At 48.0% G+C, this 16,954-nt stretch overlaps 21 non-coding genes across 21 annotated transcripts; all 21 read left to right on the forward strand.

Moving 5' to 3' along the window:
* Positions 1-9,390: 9,390 nt before the first annotated feature.
* On the forward strand, positions 9,391-9,463 carry trnam-cau (transfer RNA methionine (anticodon CAU)). Its single transcript has one exon. It is a non-coding gene; the product is annotated as a tRNA-Met (tRNA).
* Positions 9,464-10,218: 755 nt separating this feature from the next.
* Positions 10,219-10,291, forward strand: trnam-cau (transfer RNA methionine (anticodon CAU)). Its single transcript has one exon. It is a non-coding gene; the product is annotated as a tRNA-Met (tRNA).
* A 202-nt stretch (positions 10,292-10,493) lies between these two features.
* Positions 10,494-10,566, forward strand: trnal-caa (transfer RNA leucine (anticodon CAA)). Its single transcript has one exon. It is a non-coding gene; the product is annotated as a tRNA-Leu (tRNA).
* A 205-nt stretch (positions 10,567-10,771) lies between these two features.
* trnam-cau (transfer RNA methionine (anticodon CAU)) lies at positions 10,772-10,844 on the forward strand. Its single transcript has one exon. It is a non-coding gene; the product is annotated as a tRNA-Met (tRNA).
* A 202-nt stretch (positions 10,845-11,046) lies between these two features.
* On the forward strand, positions 11,047-11,119 carry trnam-cau (transfer RNA methionine (anticodon CAU)). The gene has a single exon. It is a non-coding gene; the product is annotated as a tRNA-Met (tRNA).
* Positions 11,120-11,324: 205 nt separating this feature from the next.
* Positions 11,325-11,397, forward strand: trnam-cau (transfer RNA methionine (anticodon CAU)). Its single transcript has one exon. It is a non-coding gene; the product is annotated as a tRNA-Met (tRNA).
* Positions 11,398-12,429: 1,032 nt separating this feature from the next.
* trnam-cau (transfer RNA methionine (anticodon CAU)) lies at positions 12,430-12,502 on the forward strand. Its single transcript has one exon. It is a non-coding gene; the product is annotated as a tRNA-Met (tRNA).
* A 200-nt stretch (positions 12,503-12,702) lies between these two features.
* On the forward strand, positions 12,703-12,775 carry trnam-cau (transfer RNA methionine (anticodon CAU)). The gene has a single exon. It is a non-coding gene; the product is annotated as a tRNA-Met (tRNA).
* A 206-nt stretch (positions 12,776-12,981) lies between these two features.
* trnam-cau (transfer RNA methionine (anticodon CAU)) lies at positions 12,982-13,054 on the forward strand. Its single transcript has one exon. It is a non-coding gene; the product is annotated as a tRNA-Met (tRNA).
* Positions 13,055-13,258: 204 nt separating this feature from the next.
* Positions 13,259-13,331, forward strand: trnam-cau (transfer RNA methionine (anticodon CAU)). Its single transcript has one exon. It is a non-coding gene; the product is annotated as a tRNA-Met (tRNA).
* A 206-nt stretch (positions 13,332-13,537) lies between these two features.
* On the forward strand, positions 13,538-13,610 carry trnam-cau (transfer RNA methionine (anticodon CAU)). Its single transcript has one exon. It is a non-coding gene; the product is annotated as a tRNA-Met (tRNA).
* Positions 13,611-13,811: 201 nt separating this feature from the next.
* trnam-cau (transfer RNA methionine (anticodon CAU)) lies at positions 13,812-13,884 on the forward strand. The gene has a single exon. It is a non-coding gene; the product is annotated as a tRNA-Met (tRNA).
* Positions 13,885-14,089: 205 nt separating this feature from the next.
* trnam-cau (transfer RNA methionine (anticodon CAU)) lies at positions 14,090-14,162 on the forward strand. Its single transcript has one exon. It is a non-coding gene; the product is annotated as a tRNA-Met (tRNA).
* Positions 14,163-14,363: 201 nt separating this feature from the next.
* Positions 14,364-14,436, forward strand: trnam-cau (transfer RNA methionine (anticodon CAU)). Its single transcript has one exon. It is a non-coding gene; the product is annotated as a tRNA-Met (tRNA).
* A 754-nt stretch (positions 14,437-15,190) lies between these two features.
* Positions 15,191-15,263, forward strand: trnam-cau (transfer RNA methionine (anticodon CAU)). The gene has a single exon. It is a non-coding gene; the product is annotated as a tRNA-Met (tRNA).
* Positions 15,264-15,463: 200 nt separating this feature from the next.
* On the forward strand, positions 15,464-15,536 carry trnam-cau (transfer RNA methionine (anticodon CAU)). The gene has a single exon. It is a non-coding gene; the product is annotated as a tRNA-Met (tRNA).
* Positions 15,537-15,742: 206 nt separating this feature from the next.
* Positions 15,743-15,815, forward strand: trnam-cau (transfer RNA methionine (anticodon CAU)). The gene has a single exon. It is a non-coding gene; the product is annotated as a tRNA-Met (tRNA).
* Positions 15,816-16,019: 204 nt separating this feature from the next.
* trnam-cau (transfer RNA methionine (anticodon CAU)) lies at positions 16,020-16,092 on the forward strand. Its single transcript has one exon. It is a non-coding gene; the product is annotated as a tRNA-Met (tRNA).
* A 206-nt stretch (positions 16,093-16,298) lies between these two features.
* trnam-cau (transfer RNA methionine (anticodon CAU)) lies at positions 16,299-16,371 on the forward strand. Its single transcript has one exon. It is a non-coding gene; the product is annotated as a tRNA-Met (tRNA).
* Positions 16,372-16,572: 201 nt separating this feature from the next.
* trnam-cau (transfer RNA methionine (anticodon CAU)) lies at positions 16,573-16,645 on the forward strand. Its single transcript has one exon. It is a non-coding gene; the product is annotated as a tRNA-Met (tRNA).
* Positions 16,646-16,847: 202 nt separating this feature from the next.
* On the forward strand, positions 16,848-16,920 carry trnam-cau (transfer RNA methionine (anticodon CAU)). Its single transcript has one exon. It is a non-coding gene; the product is annotated as a tRNA-Met (tRNA).
* The last annotated feature ends 34 nt before the right edge of the window (positions 16,921-16,954 follow it).

Genomic DNA, 16,954 nt, shown 5'->3' on the forward strand with positions numbered 1-16,954 from the left:
GAAACAAAACTGGAGAAAACTCTGCTTCGCGTCGTGCCTAACAACTCCCCTTGCCTGTTCTAAAATCAGCGCACGGCCTCTTGGGGCTTATTGCTTAATTATCCTTTACAAAAGAAACGTTCTAATTTCCTGCGCTTTCAAACAATCAGTGGAGAGTGGATAGCAACGGCAGCTAGCTTGCCTCTAGGAAACTGCTTTTGAATTAGCCATGTCCCCCTAAATTAATATCGAACTTATTTACGTTTTGGGAGGCTTATTTTCAGTTAGCAGACGGTACTATTTGAATCGCAATTCCATCTGAAATACTGCCAGTGACAACGTTGTTACAGTAGCTTGTTTCAAAGGGTGTTCGTAATGAATTGTGCAATATGAGTAGGGCAAACAAGCACACCCTACAATTTCCCAAGAAATTGTACCCTCTCTAGTTTTAAGAGTAACACTTGTACACCAGTGAGACAGTCAGTTAGTGGTCAGTTGTAGGAGTGTCTTGATGAAATGAAACTCTGATGCAAACTCAGAGAAGGCTTTATCATTTCAGCTTTAAGACAGGCCTGCACTTACCTCTGTGTAATTTCCTGGGATTATCAAAACAACCCATCCCTAAACTGTCAAATCCAGGAAAAATGTTGTGGCATTTTCCTTATATATTCTGAGATAGACTATTTGGACTGTGCTGTGTCTTTGTGTATGGCTGTAGATGTATGCATATGTATGTGAGGGAGGGGCATTTATTGAGAGAGTGAGGGTGGATTAGCCAATTAATGAATGAGACCAGAGCTAAATCCATGAGAAAAAGAGGGCGTTTTGAAATGATCAAACATTACATTGACAGGCTTCTGTCAAGCGTCATCCCAAGTACTTGAAATATAACACATTTAACTTAACGTTTGTGAAGTAATACTCAAAAACATGAGACTACCGGAACTTCAGGTTTACTAACCATGTCAGATGAAACAGCCTCTCAATTCTCACACACACCTTCTCTCTCACACACACAAACTCTTTCACACACTCTGTCACACACACACAGCAACACACAAAATCGTCTGACCTTTTTCTCTCCATGTGCCTATTAAGCCTTGTTAACTCTCTTTAAACATTTTTGCTCTAAGTGATTTGTGCAAGCAGGCGAGCACAGGCTTAAGACTGAAGAATGTGGGGAGTTCCAAAGTATTTCTTTTTCACTTTTCCACATAAATAGGGAACGACAAAATTGAATATGTTGTTCAGCGCTGGTCTCTTAGGGGAATGTGTGTGAAAGATATTTCAGCAGCTCACATATCTCACTCATGCATTTAGTACAGTAAAGCCACGTCAGAGTTTCTACATTCTAGAGCCACACTGAAAACAGAAAGTTAAAATTATCATTCAACAACATTCAGCTGTCTCAAAATCATGACTAGCTAACGTAATACTCCCAAAGAAAGTTAAGTTCCATTACATTTTGCATGAACGGAGTAAACAAATCTTTCACTTGAAACTTTTTGGATGTTTTTATATAGGCCTTAGTAGTCCCCTAATACTGTATCTGAAGTCTCCCGAAATTCAGCCTTGGTGCAGAATTACAGGCACTACGAGCAGTCCCACAATGGGGGGCTTCCTCAGGAAGCGCTGTTTCTGTGTCTGTAGCTTTAAATGCTATGAAGAAGAAAATGGCGAGGCTAACTGCCATGCTCCGGTCGTTTGCAAGCCATTATGTCTCGAGAAAAAAAACAAAAAGGCGTGTTCAACGCCATGCGATGGCGGCGCTGACAGACGGCTGCAGTCGGCTGCCTTGAAGCTGAGAATGCCATTGGCTGCTTTAGGTCAGCCGGGCTGGAGGCGGCTGCAGACAACGCCGGCGCTGCATGAAGTCGAATGTATCTATTGTCGCGCTCGCACAATCGTAGCTCGTTTTTTCATTGGTGGGCCAAATTCTCTGTATTGGCAAAGCAGAGAAAGGGGTGGGAACCTTCCATATTGTGACGTCACAATAGGGGATTTGCAAAACCGAGCATTTGGGCTATTATTTTCTAAAAAGCGGAGAAGAATACCCAGGGCTTAGTTTACACCTATTGAAATGTCTCGCCACTGGGGGACCAAAGGCTGGCTTGGGGAATGTTAAATGTTAAATAACCTCCTAAAGTGAAGTTTTCATGTCATGAGACCTTTTATTCTTCTTAATTCAAGCCAGAGCGCATTTGTGTTTGCTACATGTTAGGGGTGGAACGGTACATGTATTCGTACCGAACCGTACGGTAAGGGCGTCACGGTTCGGTGCATGAAATTACACAGAGATTTATATTATGTAATGCGCAATTACTGTTAGATACTTGTGTTCTTTAGGAACACCTAATCTGTAGATCCGCCTTAGCTCTGAAATTGATTGTCGCCGTCACCTATGTAGCCGAACTGTGCCTGAGTATATCAGACATAACTAGCAGCAGCACTAGACGAATATGGCGAGACACTCGGTGGCGACACACACGAGCTAGAAGACCCGCCGACTTCGGTTTCCCAGTCACTTAATGCTACTCTAGTACAGGCGAGAGAGTAGTGGATAGGACAAGGACTTATAATAAATAAGAGATGCTGTGTTTTCAGTTTTAAAACTCTTATTTCGTTTATAAGTTACATATGGAGTCTGGAGATTATGTGGGGTAGGCCTACTTACTGTTTACTACTTTACACACTTCATGCTGTTGCAGCTAGCTCAGGGGAGAGACTGTAAGTGACACAGCCCGAGACATACAAAACAAACACAAATTGCTTCTGTTCTCAGTGCTCCAGACAGTTTTTTGAGACAGTGCAAATTGTTTTTACTCGTACCCGCGCATGTGCGAACTTACCTACAAATATGGAATTTATTGGGTGTGCACAACAACAGCACATGTTAAGAACGACTCATAGATACGACTCATAGTCGACTCATGTGCTGTTGCTCAGCAAGTAGCCTATTGTGTCATGGTGTAGGTAGGGTGGCCAGAAGCATGACCCTGAAAAGGAGGACACTTGGATCCAAAAAGGAGGACAACCCCAAAAAGTTGTTGAATGGGGGGGGGGGGGAGAAAAGTAAAGCAGAGTGTCCGGCAGACCTAGCATTATCCTTGTGCAGTTGCGTGTCGTAGGCATGCTCAAAGCCCCTTTCCCCCTACTACTCACGTCAATGTCAATGCGACAGAACTTACAGAAGGTATGATATTGATCTTTGCTGCACTTATGGCAAAGTGGAGTTCTGAACTCCACGTAGGTTAGAAGGAGGTCTTTTTTTTTGACATCTGAAAACTCACGCAAGTGGTAAATTGCGACGGTGGGCAGGAAGGGTCAAAAAGTAGGACAAAAGGGCGAAAAGACGGACACGCAACAGCGGTCCGGACAAAAGGTTGGAAAACCGGACTGTCTATGACTATATACATAGTCAAAAGGTTCGTCTCGGTAGCGATTGCGTTGGTTGTATTGGGATTTACGTTCCATTGCACGGTTTAAGTAGAAATTACGTTTTTGTGGCGAAAAGTGAAGCTAACGGTGGCTAACTTGCTAGCCACAGTCACTGACGTCACTAACGTCACCAACGTCACGAAAACTTGCGTGACTATCTCTAGCAGAACATTAGTTTCGCATCTGTTAACTTGGGGGATACTAGTCTGCAAGGCAGCTGCAGAAATGCCACAAGCAAAGAGGCCAGGGTGATATTCAATCATTTTACTTTGTGATGTGAAACATAATTGTGAAATGTAATGTACAATATTAGCTGATATTATTAAGTAAGTAGGCCCACATCTACTTTCGGAAACGGTAGTCTACTATTTCACTGATGCATTAGCATCATGACATTAGCCTCTGTTGCTTGGGCAACACATCCTACAGTGGTCATGATGCATCTGTTTTCAATCGTTAAAATAAACATTCCTCACAAATACGTTTTTGTTGTAGGATTTATTTTGACATTAATAAACGATTTGTTGGTGAAATGACCATTACCTGTGGTTTCAAATCAGTGTGGCGGCTCACTGCAACGCTGTAGCCTACCCGAGACACTAATGAGTAGCTAACAAAAACATCTCCACAGCTGTTTAGGAAGTCAAACGGCGACGGAACATGTTCGGCTTTCCCCTTACTCAAAAGTTTTTCAATAGGTGAAAGTATCTGACTACTAACCTGAACTTCATTGCCACAGCCTAAACTTTGTCAATGTCAAAACTTTGTCTGTTCATGAAAATAATTCATGTCAGCCTGCTTCAGCCTTGCTTAGCTGTAGGATATACATTTGACTGGGTCTTGCAGCGCTGCTTGATTTACTGAAATTATTATGAAATGTTATGTTTTACTAGCCATTTGCCTTCTTAAGCAAATCACAGTATTTCCCACCCCTCATAGTGTAACTGAGACAACCGTAAATAGCCTAATTCATCTTTCAAGTAATAAGCCCCCGTTGAAGTGTTGAGCAGGAAATTAGCTGGTCTGTAGAGATCTTGGGTTGGTGGTTTTACTGATGCAGAATTCGCTCAATTAAAATCGATAGACGTAATGAGTGGCACATAACGTGAAGTAGGCCTAACATTCCATTTTATTTTGTTTGAGTTTTAATAACTTGTCCAGTGCATTGGGGGAAGTAGCACTAGCCTAAATTGATCTTCCAGACTTGCCGTACAAAAAAAATCCACTCTTCCTTCTTCTTCTTCTACAAGCCTTAGCTACATGGCTAGACTGTTGATACAGATCAGAATCCATCATATCTTGGACACTCAAAATCAGCGAATCTTGCAGCCAAATCAAGTAGCCTATATATATAGGCCTTTATATGGCTACACACTTCTGCTCGGTTTCTAGTTGGCTACTTGTTACCAAGTTACAACTTTGTTGCAGGGGCATTCTTTGTCTACATTGCGAGCTAACAGTGTCCGGTAATGATGTCGCTATAAATAATGATGTTAAACCGAGACCACTAAGCCCTCAAAGAAAATGTAAGGTCAAAGAAACAAAAGAAAGGTTTGAGGTTACTAACCTTATTAAACTTAACGTTTTTTAAGTAATCAATAAGCCTGCGCTTGCCCTCATTACTCAAATGATGCCGTTCAGGGCGTTCAAATTACATAATAGAACGATAATAGGAGGATAGTAGGACATAATAGGGCAACCAACAAGTTGTTTATATCTGATTACAATTTAATAAGTTATCTAGCGCTGCATCTTCATGAGCTACATTTGGCCTCCTTCTCTTCCAACCAACCAGTATCACCTCTCCTCCATCTGAGTGATGCATGTCATTTTTACAAACTTATTATCAAGGGAACACAATGGTCAGAACTGCAGTCATACACTTAAATGCTTTTTGAAATATGTAAACACCAGGAGAGTATGGGCAGCTGGGGCAGCCGCAAGCACACCCTCACAATTTCCCCAGAAATTGTATGCTCTCTAGTTATTAATTGGAGTATCAATGGAAAAAGAATGAAAAAGCTACTTGAGAAAGAAGCAGACAGAAGGGTTGCATTATTCATTTGAAGGTTATACTGTCAAACTGACTGAAGAACGAAAAAGTCAATTCCCATGATGCATGGCGGTAAATAGTATTAAAATTTGCTGATAAGTTTGCCGTTTGTTCGAAATACAAATGTATCTTCATGAATTTAGTTTTTAAAATCTGTCTGCTTAGAATGTAGTGTTTTGTTGCGTGGTAATTGTCATTGTTGTGTTGGTTTACCATTGTAACCATGAGTTAAATGACCGTTATATTTGATAAGAACAACTGGATTCTTGCAACGTTAATGCTCACGCAGTATAGAGCTAACGGTGCGTTCACACTGCAGTGTTTTTTAACGCTCTGCACCGCTGGCCTTCCCACAGTGCACCATGCTCGGGGGCGTGTTAAAAAAGTTAATACAGAGTTGTAGTTTTCTAAGGTCATTGTTGTAGTTTGTGTTAAACGGTGTCATGGACAAGTGTTCAGACTTGTGTTCATGTATTTACAATAGTGATCATTATTGATATATAGGTGCTCCTGTCTCGATCAAAATACAGCTTTTACACGGTATGATGCAAGGAATCAGATACTCTGACTAGATGTTGCATAATCTTGTCAACTAGGCTATAGGCTACAGTACTCTACAGCACTTCAAACATTTTTCCAGTAACATTTGCTAGGTTATGGCCACTACACATTTACTGTATGGCTAGCGAGTGACTGCCAACCAGCATTTCAACGTTGAATGTCAATCGTGTGCCGGGTAAACTAGACTACTGCAGCTAGACTAGTACAGTATGCAGCTAGCACAGAAGAAAGTTAGAGCTAGGTTACGTACTGTAGCTAGCTAAAGTGACGAGACTGAATTTAACACACCAGGGACACCGACAACATCGGCAACCCTGCGCCAGGTATACATTTTTTGTTAATGTCTCTTTAATCGTACAGAGGCTTATAAAACAAGACTAAGTGTGTAGACACACATATGATGAGTTGCTTTCCATCTTGATATTGTCAAACCTAGAAATGTTTACAATGACAAACAGTTGCTACGTTACAAGAAACAAGAAACCAACCCGATTGGACAACGCTAGCGTTATCACGCTCCTCATTTACATAAAGTTGAGAAAATCCAACTTTTGACGCCCCGCTCGCCTTCCCACAATACCCTACGCGAGCGTCGACGCCCCGCCGCTCCACGCCGCTGTAGTGGACATGCACCATTATGGTGCGTTCACACTGCAGCGTTTTTTACCGCTCTGCACCGCTGGCCTTCCCACAGTGCGCCACGCTCAGACAGATTACAGTTTTTCGCAATTGTTAACACACGTTTCCAAAACAATAACGTCTTTCTCAAAACTGCACACACAAAACTGAAAACCTCACACACAAAATGCAAAACCTGACACTCCCTTTGCAAGATGACTCTCTGCCATCAAATCTCTCACCTGTTTACAAAATGGAACTTGTGTTCTCATTTGGTACACACAGCCTTATTTTCAAATGACACACACATACCATTCATAACAGTACACACAATAAGCATTTCCTGCACACTACCAAGCATTCACAGCACACAGTAGTGCAAAATTGAAAACACAATTCTCGAAATGGAACACACCATATGAATGACAATCACTCTGGAGAATGAGCCATTTCAACTTTTGTAAAATGTCTCAGTGTAGGCCACATTTTTTTTTTCACATATGCTGTCCGAGTGTGATAGTGTTGTTTTCACAAACCATTTTCACAATGTCAGTCTCCTGTTCGGCTGTGAAAGTGCATGTTCTTCCTCCACGTTGTGGTTCTCTTTCAGTCCTGCAAATACAAATACAGTGAGCACACTGTATTCTATTGAAATGCAATATTTCAGTACACAAGGCAAATATAATTACATACCTGTTCTCCATTCTAAAGTTTCTAATGATGGCAGCCACTGTGAAGTGGCTGACATTTGGTTGGACCCTCTGGCCAGCCTTCCTCATGCTCAAACCATGGTTGAGCACATGGTCAACCACGGTGGCCCGATTCTCATTAGAGATCCCCGTTCTCCTTATTCTTTCTCCTCCACCTCCTTCTTCTTCTCATCTTCCTCCTCCTTGTCATCCTCTTCCTTGTCCTCTTCCTTGTCCTCTTCCTTTCCTCTCACTCTTACCCCTCTCCTTCTTTGGTTGCTGATATGTTCTAAGTTCTCCATTGTTCACCAAACAAAACAGAGGCTCAAGGCCCTTTTTATGCTGCGCAAATTGCTCACCAGACCTGAGTGTTTAGAGATTTGAATAGTTGTGTGTTGTAGGTTGATGCTTTGAGACTTTACTTGAGAAGTGTGTGCAACAACTGAACATTGTATGTAGTGTTTTGACAACAAGGTGATGTGTAATTGACATCGGTGTGTAAACAAGGAAAGTCAGAGTCTAATGAAGATAATGGAGTGTAAAGTAGTGATAAATTGGGTCGAGCAATTGGTACATGACGTCAAGGTTGTGAAAATTGTGCCAAAGTTTGTGCAAAAATCCGGTACGCTTTCTAGATCTGACATGATCTTATTTTCAAAAAAGATACATCAGACATAAACGTTGACATGTGTACCCTTTTATTATATTACTCGAAATCTCTGAAAATCAATCGCTAGATTATGACTTGCCACTACACATTCACTGCATGGATAGCGAGTGGCTGCCAGCCAGCATTTTAATGTTGGATGTCAATCGTGTGCCTGGTGAGCTAGCTAGACTATGCAGCTAGCACAGACGAAAGTTACGTAATGCGACAAAACTGAATTAAAGTACAAAATACACACCATTGACGCCAACAACCTCAGCAACCCTGCGCCAGGCATCATTTTTGTTTTGTTTAAGTCTCTGTAATCAAACATAGACGTATCATACAATACTGGGTATGAAGACACATACGATGAGTTGCTCCTCCATCTTGAAATTGTTAAACCTAGAAATGTTTACCATTACCAACAGTTGCTACGTTACAAGAAACCAACCGATTGGCCAATGCCAGCGTTTTCACGCTCCTCATTTACATAAAGTTGAGAAAATCCAACTTTCAACGCCCGCTCGCCTTCCCACAATGCCCTACGCGAGCGTCAATGCCTGGTTTCATTGTAAATGAATTGGAAGACGACGCCCCGCTCTGCCCGCCCCGCTGCAGTGTGAACGCACCGTTACAGTAGCTTGTTTCAAAGGGGGTTCCTTGTTTCAAAGGGTGTTCTTAGTGAATTATGCAATATGAGTAGGCTAAATGCTTGAAATATCACTAGAAGGGAAAACTGACCCACCTGCAACTGAAGCGAGCAAGCACACCCTACAATTTCCCCAGAAATTGCACCCTTTCTAGTTATATATGCATTTCAATATTTTCTTACTGTTGAAAAAGGAGTGATGAAAACAGTATCTAATTTACTTTCATAAGTTTAAAAGCGTTAAAAGTATTCAATCAAATATAGTGATGTTAAAAGTATAAAGCGATACCTGGCAGGCCGTCAAGCGCCGTTTGCCTGCACCTTTTGACCTGGGTGGGGGAGGGCCACTGCCATGCAGCATGCCTCGTTGGCGCGCTCTACGTCTATTACGTCTGACAAGCAGAGGTACAGTAGGTACTGTACTGTACAGACAGTGCAGTACAGTGTCAGTAACGTACAGTAACCAACATTTAGTATTAACTTGTCGACATTGCGGGGTGTGCTTACAGTACCTAGTCTAAACTTCTACGGTTTTAGTGTAAGTATTAACCAGTCCTTTACTGTTGGCACTTAGCTACTTACATTCATTTAAAGTGGGTCTACCTCCAATGAATAATGGAATTCATAATGATCCTACTTGAAGCTTTGGTAAGAATGACAGCTGTCAATCATTGTAGATACAGTAAGCTGTTAAAAACTAAACAAAAACCTTTAGCCTGACCTGGGTGGGGGGAGGGCCACTGCCATGCAGCATGCCTCGTTGGTGCAGTAGGCAGCGCGTCAGTCTCATAATCTGAAGGTCGTGAGTTCGAGCCTCACACGGGGCAGGTATTTTAGAAAAAGTTGGACATTGTCCCGTCCGTTTCAAAATGGAATGGAAGCACGGCAGAGGGTGTTTGCAGCTGGTGATCTTCAGCCAGCAACCGGGCTGCGCTTTTTTTTCTCTGCCGATACCTGGCAGGCTTTCAAGCGCCTTTTCCACAGCACCTTCTGACCTGGGTGGGGGGAGGGCCACTGCCATGCAGCATGCCTCATTGGCGCAGTAGGCAGCGCGTCAGTCTCATAATCTGAAGGTCGTGAGTTCGAGCCTCACACGGGACAGGTATTTTAGAAAAAGTAGGTAGGACATTGTCACGTCCGTTTCAAAATGGAATGGACGCACGGCAGAGGGTGTTTGCAGCTGGTGATCTTCAGCCAGCAACCGGGCTGCGCCTTTTTTTCTCCGCCGATACCTGGCAGGCCGTCAAGCGCGGTTTCCACAGCACCTTCTGACCTGGGTGGGGGGAGGGCCACTGACATGCAGCATGCCTCGTTGGCGCAGCAGGCAGCGCGTCAGTCTCATAATCTGAAGGTCGTGAATTCGAGCCTGACACTGGGGCAGGTATTTTAGAAAAAGTAGGACATTGTTACATCCATTTCAAAATGGAATAGACGCACGGCAGAGGGTGTTTGCAGCTGGTGATCTTCAGCCAGCAACCGGGCTGCGCTTATCTTTCCTCAGCCGATACCTGGCGGGCCGTCAAGCGCCGTTTCCACAGCACCTTCTGACCTGGGTGGGGGGAGGGCCACTGCCATGCAGCATGCCTCGTTGGCGCAGTAGGCAGCGCGTCAGTCTCATAATCTGAAGGTCGTGAGTTCGAGCCTCACACTGGGCAGGTATCTTAGAAAAAGTAGGACATTGTCACGTCCGTTTCAAAATGGAATGGACGCACGGCAGAGGGTGTTTGCAGCTGGTGTTCTTCAGCCAGCAACCGGGCTGCGCTTTTTTTTCCTCAGCCGATACCTGGCGGGCCGTCAAGCGCCGTTTCCACAGCACCTTCTGACCTGGGTGGGGGGAGGGCCACTGCCATGCAGCATGCCTCGTTGGCGCAGTAGGCAGCGCGTCAGTCTCAAAATCTGAAGGTTGTGAGTTCGAGCATCACACGGGACAGGTATTTTAGAAAAAGTAGGTAGGACATTGTCACGTCCGTTTCAAAATGGAATGGTCGCACGGCAGAGGGTGTTTGCAGCTGGTGATCTTCAGCCAGCAACCGGGCTGCGCCATTTTTTCTCCGCCGATACCTGGCAGGCCGTCAAGCGCGGTTTCCACAGCACCTTCTGACCTGGGTGGGGGGAGGGCCACTGACATGCAGCATGCCTCGTTGGCGCAGCAGGCAGCGCGTCAGTCTCATAATCTGAAGGTCGTGAGTTCGAGCCTCACACGGGGCATGTATTTTAGAAAAAGTAGGACATTGTTACATCCGTTTCAAAATGGAATGGACGCACGGCAGAGGGTGTTTGCAGCTGGTGATCTTCAGCCAGCAACCGGGCTGCGCTTTTTTTTCCTCAGCCGATACCTGGCGGGCCGTCAAGCGCCGTTTCCACAGCACCTTCTGACCTGGGTGGGGGGAGGGCCACTGCCATGCAGCATGCCTCGTTGGCGCAGTAGGCAGCGCGTCAGTCTCATAATCTGAAGGTCGTGAGTTCGAGCCTCACACGGGGCAGGTATTTTAGAAAAAGTAGGTAGGACATTGTCACGTCCGTTTCAAAATGGAAGGGACGCACGGCAGAGGGTGTTTGCAGCTGGTGATCTTCAGCCAGCAACCGGGCTGCGCTTTTTTTTCTCCGCCGATACCTGGCAGGCCGTCAAGCGCCTTTTCCACAGCACCTTCTGACCTGGGTGGGGGGAGGGCCACTGCCATGCAGCATGCCTCGTTGGCGCAGTAGGCAGCGCGTCAGTCTCATAATCTGAAGGTCGTGAGTTCGAGCCTCACACGGGGCAGGTATTTTAGAAAAAGTAGGTAGGACATTGTCACGTCCGTTTCAAAATGGAATGGACGCACGGCAGAGGGTGTTTGCAGCTGGTGATCTTCAGCCAGCAACCGGGCTGCGCCTTTTTTTCTCCGTCGATACCTGGCAGGCCGTCAAGCGCGGTTTCCACAGCACCTTCTGACCTGGGTGGGGGAGGGCCACTGACATGCAGCATGCCTCGTTGGCGCAGCAGGCAGCGCGTCAGTCTCATAATCTGAAGGTCGTGAATTCGAGCCTCACAAGGGGCAGGTATTTTCGAAAAAATTTGACATTGTCACGTCCGTTTCAAAATGGAATGGACGAACCGAAGAGGGTGTTTGCAGCTGGGGATCTTCAGCCAGCAACCGGGCTGCGCTTTTTTTTCCTCAGCCGATACCTGGCAGGCTGTCAAGCGCCTTTTCCACAGCACCTTCTGACCTGGGTAGGGGGAGGGCCACTGCCATGCAGCATGCCTCATTGGCGCAGTAGGCAGCGCGTCAGTCTCATAATCTGAATGTCGTGAGTTCGAGCCTCACACGGGACAGGTATTTTAGAAAAAGTAGGTAGGACATTGTCACGTCCGTTTCAAAATGGAATGGACGCACGGCAGAGGGTGTTTGCAGCTGGTGATCTTCAGCCAGCAACCGGGCTGCGCCTTTTTTTCTCCGCCGATACCTGGCAGGCCGTCAAGCGCGGTTTCCACAGCACCTTCTGACCTGGGTGGGGGGAGGGCCACTGACATGCAGCATGCCTCGTTGGCGCAGCAGGCAGCGCGTCAGTCTCATAATCTGAAGGTCGTGAATTCGAGCCTCACACTGGGCAGGTATTTTAGAAAAAGTAGGACATTGTTACATCCGTTTCAAAATGGAATAGACGCACGGCAGAGGGTGTTTGCAGCTGGTGATCTTCAGCCAGCAACCGGGCTGCGCTTATCTTTCCTCAGCCGATACCTGGCAGGCCGTCAAGCTCCGTTTCCACAGCACCTTCTGACCTGGGTGGGGGGAGGGCCACTGCCATGCAGCATGCCTCGTTGGCGCAGTAGGCAGCGCGTCAGTCTCATAATCTGAAGGTCGTGAGTTCGAGCCTCACACTGGGCAGGTATCTTAGAAAAAGTAGGACATTGTCACGTCCGTTTCAAAATGGAATGGACGCGGCAGAGGGTGTTTGCAACTGGTGTTCTTCAGCCAGCAACCGGGCTGCGCTTTTTTTTCCTCAGCCGATACCTGGCGGGCCGTCAAGCGCCGTTTCCACAGCACCTTCTGACCTGCGTGGGGGGAGGGCCACTGCCATGCAGCATGCCTCGTTGGCGCAGTAGGCAGGGCGTCAGTCTCATAATCTGAAGGTCGTGAGTTCGAGCCTCACACGGGGCAGGTATTTTAGAAAAAGTAGGTAGGACATTGTCACGTCCGTTTCAAAATGGAATGGACGCACGGCAGAGGGTGTTTGCAGCTTGTGATCTTTAGCCAGAAACCGGGCTGCGCTTATCTTTCCTCAGCCGATACCTGGCAGGCCGTCAAGCTCCGTTTCCACAGCACCTCCTAACCTGGGTGGGGGGAGGGCCACTGCCATGCAGCATGCCTTGTTGGCGCAGTAGGCAGCGCGTCAGTCTCATAATCTGAAGGTCGTGAGTTCGAGCCTCACACGGGGCAGGTATTTTAGAAAAAGTAGGTAGGACATTGTCACGTCCGTTTCAAAATGGAATGGACGCACGGCAGAGGGTGTTTGCAGCTGGTAATCTTCAGCCAGCAACCGGGCTGCGCCTTTTTTTCTCCGTCGATACCTGGCAGGCCGTCAAGCGCGGTTTCCACAGCACCTTCTGACCTGGGTGGGGGAGGGCCACTGACATGCAGCATGCCTCGTTGGCGCAGTAGGCAGCGCGTCAGTCTCATAATCTGAAGGTCGTGAGTTCGAGCCTCACACGGGGCAGGTATTTTAGAAAAAGTAGGTAGGACATTGTCACGTCCGTTTCAAAATGGAATGGACGCACGGCAGAGGGTGTTTGCAGCTGGTGATCTTCAGCCAGCAACCGGGCTGCGCTTTTTTTTCCTCAGCCGATACCTGGCGGGCCGTCAAGCGCCGTTTCCACAGCACCTTCTGACCTGCGTGGGGGGAGGGCCACTGCCATGCAGCATGCCTCGTTGGCGCAGTAGGCAGCGCGTCAGTCTCATAATCTGAAGGTCGTGAGTTCGAGCCTCACACGGGGCAGGTATTTTAGAAAAAGTAGGACATTGTCAATTCCGTTTCAAAATGGAATGGACGCACGGCAGAGGGTATTTTCAGCTGGTGATCTTCAGCCAGCAACCGGGCTGCGCTTTTTTTTGTCCGCCGATAACTGGCAGGCTGTCAAGCGCCTTTTCCACAGCACCTTCTGACCTGGGTGGGGGGAGGGCCACTGCCATGCAGCATGCCTCGTTGGCGCAGTAGGCAGCGCGTCAGTCTCATAATCTGAAGGTCGTGAGTTCGAGCCTCACACAGGGCAGGTATTTTAGAAAAAGTAGGTAGGACATTGTCACATCCGTTTCAAAATGGAATGGAAGCACGGCAGAGGGTGTTTGCAGCTGGTGATCTTCAGCCAGCAACCGGGCTGCGCTTTTTTTTCTCCGCCGATACCTGGCAGGCCGTCAAGCGCCTTTTCCACAGCACCTTCTGACCTGGGTGGGGGGAGGGCCACTGCCATGCAGCATGCCTCGTTGGCGCAGTAGGCAGCGCGTCAGTCTCATAATCTGAAGGTCGTGAGTTCGAGCCTCACACGGGGCAGGTATTTTAGAAAAAGTAGGACATTGTCAATTCCGTTTCAAAATTGAATGGACGCACGGCAGAGGGTGTTTGCAGCTGGTGATCTTCATCCAGCAACCGGGCTGCGCTTTTTTTTGTCCGCCGATAACTGGCAGGCCGTCAAGCGCGGTTTCCACAGCACCTTCTGAGGTGGGTGGGGGGAGGGCCACTGCCATGCAGCATGCCTCGTTGGCGCAGTAGGCAGCGCGTCAGTCTCATAATCTGAAGGTTGTGAGTTCGAGCCTCACACGGGGCAGGTATTTTAGAAAAAGTAGGACATTGTCAATTCCGTTTCAAAATTGAATGGACGCACGGCAGAGGGTATTTTCAGCTGGTGATCTTTAGCCAGCAACCGGGCTGCGCTTTTTTTTGTCCGCCGATAACTGGCAGGCTGTCAAGCGCCTTTTCCACAGCACCTTCTGACCTGGGTAGGGGGAGGGCCACTGCCATGCAGCATGCCTCATTGGCGCAGTAGGCAGCGCGTCAGTCTCATAATCTGAATGTCGTGAGTTCGAGCCTCACACGGGACAGGTATTTTAGAAAAAGTAGGTAGGACATTGTCACGTCCGTTTCAAAATGGAATGGACGCACGGCAGAGGGTGTTTGCAGCTGGTGATCTTCAGCCAGCAACCGGGCTGCGCCTTTTTTTCTCCGCCGATACCTGGCAGGCCGTCAAGCGCGGTTTCCACAGCACCTTCTGACCTGGGTGGGGGGAGGGCCACTGACATGCAGCATGCCTCGTTGGCGCAGCAGGCAGCGCGTCAGTCTCATAATCTGAAGGTCGTGAATTCGAGCCTCACACTGGGCAGGTATTTTAGAAAAAGTAGGACATTGTTACATCCGTTTCAAAATGGAATAGACGCACGGCAGAGGGTGTTTGCAGCTGGTGATCTTCAGCCAGCAACCGGGCTGCGCTTATCTTTCCTCAGCCGATACCTGGCAGGCCGTCAAGCTCCGTTTCCACAGCACCTTCTGACCTGGGTGGGGGGAGGGCCACTGCCATGCAGCATGCCTCGTTGGCGCAGTAGGCAGCGCGTCAGTCTCATAATCTGAAGGTCGTGAGTTCGAGCCTCACACTGGGCAGGTATCTTAGAAAAAGTAGGACATTGTCACGTCCGTTTCAAAATGGAATGGACGCGGCAGAGGGTGTTTGCAACTGGTGTTCTTCAGCCAGCAACCGGGCTGCGCTTTTTTTTCCTCAGCCGATACCTGGCGGGCCGTCAAGCGCCGTTTCCACAGCACCTTCTGACCTGCGTGGGGGGAGGGCCACTGCCATGCAGCATGCCTCGTTGGCGCAGTAGGCAGGGCGTCAGTCTCATAATCTGAAGGTCGTGAGTTCGAGCCTCACACGGGGCAGGTATTTTAGAAAAAGTAGGTAGGACATTGTCACGTCCGTTTCAAAATGGAATGGACGCACGGCAGAGGGTGTTTGCAGCTTGTGATCTTTAGCCAGAAACCGGGCTGCGCTTATCTTTCCTCAGCCGATACCTGGCAGGCCGTCAAGCTCCGTTTCCACAGCACCTCCTAACCTGGGTGGGGGGAGGGCCACTGCCATGCAGCATGCCTTGTTGGCGCAGTAGGCAGCGCGTCAGTCTCATAATCTGAAGGTCGTGAGTTCGAGCCTCACACGGGGCAGGTATTTTAGAAAAAGTAGGTAGGACATTGTCACGTCCGTTTCAAAATGGAATGGACGCACGGCAGAGGGTGTTTGCAGCTGGTAATCTTCAGCCAGCAACCGGGCTGCGCCTTTTTTTCTCCGTCGATACCTGGCAGGCCGTCAAGCGCGGTTTCCACAGCACCTTCTGACCTGGGTGGGGGAGGGCCACTGACATGCAGCATGCCTCGTTGGCGCAGTAGGCAGCGCGTCAGTCTCATAATCTGAAGGTCGTGAGTTCGAGCCTCACACGGGGCAGGTATTTTAGAAAAAGTAGGTAGGACATTGTCACGTCCGTTTCAAAATGGAATGGACGCACGGCAGAGGGTGTTTGCAGCTGGTGATCTTCAGCCAGCAACCGGGCTGCGCTTTTTTTTCCTCAGCCGATACCTGGCGGGCCGTCAAGCGCCGTTTCCACAGCACCTTCTGACCTGCGTGGGGGGAGGGCCACTGCCATGCAGCATGCCTCGTTGGCGCAGTAGGCAGCGCGTCAGTCTCATAATCTGAAGGTCGTGAGTTCGAGCCTCACACGGGGCAGGTATTTTAGAAAAAGTAGGACATTGTCAATTCCGTTTCAAAATGGAATGGACGCACGGCAGAGGGTATTTTCAGCTGGTGATCTTCAGCCAGCAACCGGGCTGCGCTTTTTTTTGTCCGCCGATAACTGGCAGGCTGTCAAGCGCCTTTTCCACAGCACCTTCTGACCTGGGTGGGGGGAGGGCCACTGCCATGCAGCATGCCTCGTTGGCGCAGTAGGCAGCGCGTCAGTCTCATAATCTGAAGGTCGTGAGTTCGAGCCTCACACGGGGCATGTATTTTAGAAAAAGTAGGACATTGTTACATCCGTTTCAAAATGGAATGGACGCACGGCAGAGGGTGTTTGCAGCTGGTGATCTTCAGCCAGCAACCGGGCTGCGCTTTTTTTTCCTCAGCCGATACCTGGCGGGCCGTCAAGCGCCGTTTCCACAGCACCTTCTGACCTGGGTGGGGGGAGGGCCACTGCCATGCAGCATGCCTCGTTGGCGCAGTAGGCAGCGCGTCAGTCTCATAATCTGAAGGTCGTGAGTTCGAGCCTCACACGGGGCAGGTATTTTAGAAAAAGTAGGTAGGACATTGTCAC

The sequence above is a fragment of the Hypomesus nipponensis genome, chromosome 9 (assembly GCF_054491055.1).
Source record: "Hypomesus nipponensis isolate SF chromosome 9, ASM5449105v1, whole genome shotgun sequence".
NCBI classification, from domain to species: Eukaryota; Metazoa; Chordata; class Actinopteri; order Osmeriformes; family Osmeridae; genus Hypomesus; species Hypomesus nipponensis.